The 5,667-nt window shown below is 37.6% G+C and overlaps 5 non-coding genes across 5 annotated transcripts; 2 read left to right on the top strand and 3 right to left on the bottom strand.

The window, feature by feature from the left end:
* Positions 1–400: 400 nt before the first annotated feature.
* Positions 401–482, bottom strand: TRNAS-UGA. The gene has a single exon. It is a non-coding gene; the product is annotated as a tRNA-Ser (tRNA).
* A 1,017-nt stretch (positions 483–1,499) lies between these two features.
* TRNAQ-CUG lies at positions 1,500–1,571 on the top strand. The gene has a single exon. It is a non-coding gene; the product is annotated as a tRNA-Gln (tRNA).
* A 620-nt stretch (positions 1,572–2,191) lies between these two features.
* Positions 2,192–2,273, bottom strand: TRNAS-UGA. The gene has a single exon. It is a non-coding gene; the product is annotated as a tRNA-Ser (tRNA).
* A 1,023-nt stretch (positions 2,274–3,296) lies between these two features.
* TRNAQ-CUG lies at positions 3,297–3,368 on the top strand. The gene has a single exon. It is a non-coding gene; the product is annotated as a tRNA-Gln (tRNA).
* A 622-nt stretch (positions 3,369–3,990) lies between these two features.
* TRNAS-UGA lies at positions 3,991–4,072 on the bottom strand. The gene has a single exon. It is a non-coding gene; the product is annotated as a tRNA-Ser (tRNA).
* Between the last annotated feature and the right edge of the window lie 1,595 nt (positions 4,073–5,667).

The following is a 5,667-nucleotide window of genomic DNA, read 5'->3' as shown; positions in this document are numbered from 1 at the left end:
ATGAAAGAGAAAGGAATCAGAATAGCAAAAGTCTTCAATTGATGCTATAATGATCACCATGTTGGCTTCCTTCTGAAAAAAAGACTTTATGCACGATGGATCTGATATATCTTATCGCAATGTCCCTGAATACCCTAACATTTGTATACCTCTCAAAATTCTAAACTGTCAGCATCCAAGTTGTATAGTGAGACCTTTGCCAGAAGAGGAAAATACAAAGAGAGTAAGCTAGTTTTAATAATTCAAAACAAATTAAATAGATAAGCCAAGATCAAATTGAAAAGTAGAAATGACTGATTCCTGGAAGGCACTAGATCAGATACACTGGCTGCAACAATACAAGGTGTCCGCTTTAAAGACATATTCTCAGAGTGCAGGAAAGATTTTAAAACAGCACCAGCGTAATCGACAGGATTCGAACCTGTGCGGGGAAACCCCAATGGATTTCAAGTCCATCGCCTTAACCACTCGGCCACGATTACATCACCTGTGGTTTTTTTCCATCAAAGTCGGACATATTTCCCTAGAAGTAATTCTTAATGGCGTTAGTACAGAGTTTTTCAGATCCTGGAATCTTTAGACTGCAAGTATCATGTGTTGCCACACAGTAAACCAAAGCAGTTAAACATACCTTGGTACATGAACAGAAAAATGAATAGTCCAAACCTTGTGTTGAGTATGTACCAGGATGAAATAAAATTTTGAGAAGAGAGGCGACACTTTCCACAAAAATCCAGATTCTAAGATGCAACTGCAAAAGTGACCACATTACTACTGAAATGCAGAAAAAAATGTTCCATGGCATATTGTTCTGTCCACTTTCTTTCAGAGTAAGTCTGTCATGAATCCAGAACTTAAACAGCAATGTTTTATATCAGAAGCCTTTATGGGCTTTGCATGGAGAATAGCCTCAATATTGAATAATATTGCATGTTCCAGTCAGACCCTCTACGTAGGAGGTTTACATTATGAGAATCAACACATGAAGTTTTTCCTACTTTTCCCCATATATAAAAGGATCTGGCAGTTATAGGGAAACCTTATTAATGAGGTTCAAAAAACAAATGTAAACATATATAGACACAAAACATGAGCTGATCAACCTATGAATGCTTTGAACTGATATACTTATGATACCTTGACAATGCGATATGCAGGAGAATCTGTGTGAGGGGTTTTCTTACCTTTCTTTAGAAGATGCCAACAATTCTCCCAGGTCAACTTGCTTCTCTAAAAGACTGAAACAGCTGACAATTGCCTAACAAAATACTTAAGTGACAATGCTATAGCATCATCTGTTTCTTCTGATTTTTCTGTGTCTGTGTGAGAGCATGTGTACTTGGCCAAAACTTTCTGCATATGCTTTTATCCTGATTGTGCTTCTGGAGGGTAAAAATATTGGCTGAAATATCAGGAATAGTATAATGCCCTCTCTTAAGGGGCAAGCAAGGGACTCTTTTTTTTTTTTTCTTGTCATTCTTAGACTGAAAAGGCATGCTGGTTCCATGGTGTAATGGTTAGCACTCTGGACTCTGAATCCAGCGATCTGAGTTCAAATCTCAGTGGAACCTTTTAAGAGTTTATGTTTTGTAATTTCTTTGGCATTATTTAAGTATCAAGGTAGATTGGACACAGTTTTATTGAAATCACACCTGTTCATCAACCTTTGAAGAATGGATATCAAAAAGTGAAAAAATGCTTAATCCTCATGTAAATATTAAAATGTATTTAGGACAAACTCGATAAAGAGGGAGAAAGATTTTTAAGAAATCATAGCGAAGATGGAAAAAAGAGAAAGGAATCAGAATAGCAAAAGTCTTCAATTGATGCCATAATGATCACCATGTTGGCTTCCTTCTGAAAAAAAAAGACTTTTATGCACGCGATGGATCTGATATATCTTATCGCAATGTCCCTGAATACCCTAACATTTGTATACCTCTCAAAAATTCTAAACTGTCAGCATCCAAGTTGTATAGTGAGACCTTTGCCAGAAGAGGAAAATACAAAGAGAGTAAGCTAGTTTTAATAATTCAAAACAAATTAAATAGATAAGCCAAGATCAAATTGAAAAGTAGAAATGACTGATTCCTGGAAGGCACTAGATCAGATACACTGGCTGCAACAATACAAGGTGTCCGCTTTAAAGACATATTCTCAGAGTGCAGGAAAGATTTTAAAACAGCACCAGCGTAATCGACAGGATTCGAACCTGTGCGGGGAAACCCCAATGGATTTCAAGTCCATCGCCTTAACCACTCGGCCACGATTACATCACCCATGGTTTTTTTCCATCAAAGTCAGACATATTTCCCTAGAAGTAAATCTTAATGGCGTTAGTACAGAGTTTTTCAGATCCTGGAATCTTTAGACTGCAAGTATCATGTGTTGCCACACAGTAAACCAAAGCAGTTAAACATACCTTGGTACATGAACAGAAAAATGAATAGTCCAAACCTTGTGTTGAGTATGTACCAGGATGAAATAAAATTTTGAGAAGAGAGGCGACACTTCCCACAAAAATCCAGATTCTAAGATGCAACTGCAAAAGTGACCACATTACTACTGAAATGCAGAAAAAAATGTTCCATGGCATATTGTTCTGTCCACTTTCTTTCAGAGTAAGTCTGTCATGAATCCAGAACTTAAACAGCAATGTTTTATATCAGAAGCCTTTATGGGCTTTGCATGGAGAATAGCCTCAATATTGAATAATATTGCATGTTCCAGTCAGACCCTCTACATAGGAGGTTTACATTATGAGAATCAACACATGAAGTTTTTCCTACTTTTTCCCCATATATAAAAGGATCTGGCAGTTATAGGGAAACCTTATTAATGAGGTTCAAAAAACAAATGTAAACATATATAGACACAAAACATGAGCTGATCAACCTATGAATGCTTTGAACTGATATACTTATGATACCTTGACAATGCGATATGCAGGAGAATCTGTGTGAGGGGTTTTCTTACCTTTCTTTAGAAGATGCCAACAATTCTCCCAGGTCAACTTGCTTCTCTAAAAGACTGAAACAGCTGACAATTGCCTAACAAAATACTTAAGTGACAATGCTATAGCATCATCTGTTTCTTTTCTGATTTTTCTGTGTCTGTGTGAGAGCATGTGTACTTGGCCAAAACTTTCTGCATATGCTTTTATCCTGATTGTGCTTCTGGAGGGTAAAAATATTGGCTGAAATATCAGGAATAGTATAATGCCCTCTCTTAAGGGGCAAGCAAGGGACTCTTTTTTTTTTTTTTTTCTTGTCATTCTTAGACTGAAAAGGCATGCTGGTTCCATGGTGTAATGGTTAGCACTCTGGACTCTGAATCCAGCGATCTGAGTTCAAATCTCAGTGGAACCTTTTAAGAGTTTATGTTTTGTAATTTCTTTGGCATTATTTAAGTATCAAGGTAGATTGGACACAGTTTTATTGAAATCACACCTGTTCATCAACCTTTGAAGAATGGATATCAAAAAGTGAAAAAATGCTTAATCCTCATGTAAATATTAAAATGTATTTAGGACAAACTCGATAAAGAGGGAGAAAGATTTTTAAGAAATCATAGCAAAGATGGAAAAAAGAGAAAGGAATCAGAATAGCAAAAGTCTTCAATTGATGCCATAATGATCACCATGTTGGCTTTTTTCTGAAAAAAAAAAGACTTTTATGCACGCGATGGATCTGATATATCTTATCGCAATGTCCCTCAATACCCTAACATTTGTATACCTCTCAAAAATTCTAAACTGTCAGCATCCAAGTTGTATAGTGAGACCTTTGCCAGAAGAGGAAAATACAAAGAGAGTAAGCTAGTTTTAATAATTCAAAACAAATTAAATAGATAAGCCAAGATCAAATTGAAAAGTAGAAATGACTGATTCTTGGAAGGCACTAGATCAGATACACTGGCTGCAACAATACAAGGTGTCCGCTTTAAAGACATATTTCTCAGAGTGCAGGAAAGATTTTAAAACAGCACCAGCGTAATCGACAGGATTCGAACCTGTGTGGGGAAACCCCAATGGATTTCAAGTCCATCACCTTAACCACTCGGCCATGATTACATCACCCATGCTTTTTTTTCCGTCAAAGTCAGACATATTTCCCTAGAAGTAAATCTTAATGGCGTTAGTACAGAGTTTTTCAGATCCTGGAATCTTCAGACTGCAAGTATCATGTGTTGCCACACAGTAAACCAAAGCAGTTAAACATACCTTGGTACATGAACAGAAAAATGAATGTTGAGTATGTACCAGGATGAAATAAAATTTTGAGAAGAGAGGCGACACTTCCCACAAAAATCCAGATTCTAAGATGCAACTGCAAAAGTGACCACATTACTACTGAAATGCAGAAAAAAATGTTCCATGGCATATTGTTCTGTCCACTTTCTTTCAGAGTAAGTCTGTCATGAATCCAGAACTTAAACAGCAATGTTTTATATCAGAAGCCTCTATGGGCTTTGCATGGAGAATAGCCTCAATATTGAATAATATAGCATGTTCCAGTCAGACCCTCTACGTAGGAGGTTTACATTATGAGAATTAACACATGAAGTTTTTCCTACTTTTTCCCCATATATAAAAGGATCTGTCAGTTATAGGGAAACCTTATTAATGAGGTTCAAAAAACAAATGTAAACAGTAAACCAAAGCAGTTAAACATACCTTGGTACATGAACAGAAAAATGAATAGTCCAAACCTTGGGCAGGATTCACGAAGGCTTGCACGGAGTGTAAGAGATGTGTAACACTCCATGCAAGCCTGCCAATCCAGGAACAGCCGAAACTCCATGTAAGATACCAGCTAAAAGCGTCTCTCTTCTGTAGCGGACTGGGCATTGAATATGCTAAATACACCACTTGCGGCCAAAGGCATGCAAATGAGGTAGAATGCTTGATCCACAAAACAGAAAGCAGCCCATGTTAGAGCCGTTTTAGCTGCAGAAATGTACTCAGTTGACAGCTGGTAAGTTTCTAACAAAAATCTAATGGAGCCATGTGGCTCCAAATAAAGAGATGCATATGTGTCAGGCAGCATGCCAATGGCCAAATATGTGGCCACTGGCAAAGTGCCTGATACAAATAACAAAAAAATATAATTTTTATTTTATGGGTGATGGCCGATGTTTAAGCACTTAGCAGCAGCCCGCTTTCTTGAGGCTGCAGCTGTATAAATATAAAAATGAAGGTTATAAACCCACAAATGTGGGTTTTATGCAATACATGAATTGACAATGCAGGGACCAGCAGACCAAAAAGAACATGGCCACTGTTTAGTTGTTGCTAAGTGGGGAAGCTGAGTCTAAGACATGTAACTAAGCATTAGTAGGCAATCTGAGGTAAATGAGGCTTAGGATACTGAATCCCACAGTCACATAGCAAATGAGCACATTCTGAATAATGTAAGAGATACATAAGGGGGAGGAATAGAGTAGGAGATAGGTGACATCACAGGAGGGAATGGTTGAAAGAAATGCAGTTCATTGGAGGTCAGTGTTACATGACAGATGACAGACACAGATCATGGAAAGAGGAGTGCCACAAGATAAGCATGGGAAAGTCAAGAAATAGAAGGTGTACACTGTTACTTACACCAAAGTTTCTTGCTGGGCATGCATGTGCACGTGTGCATGCCATGAGACATGAGTAGGACAGTG

Source organism: Protopterus annectens, unplaced genomic scaffold (genome assembly GCF_019279795.1).
Source record: "Protopterus annectens isolate FY-2018-M unplaced genomic scaffold, PAN1.0 ctg71507_obj.part0, whole genome shotgun sequence".
NCBI classification, from domain to species: Eukaryota; Metazoa; Chordata; order Ceratodontiformes; family Protopteridae; genus Protopterus; species Protopterus annectens.
This window is presented reverse-complemented; position numbering and strand designations above follow the sequence as displayed.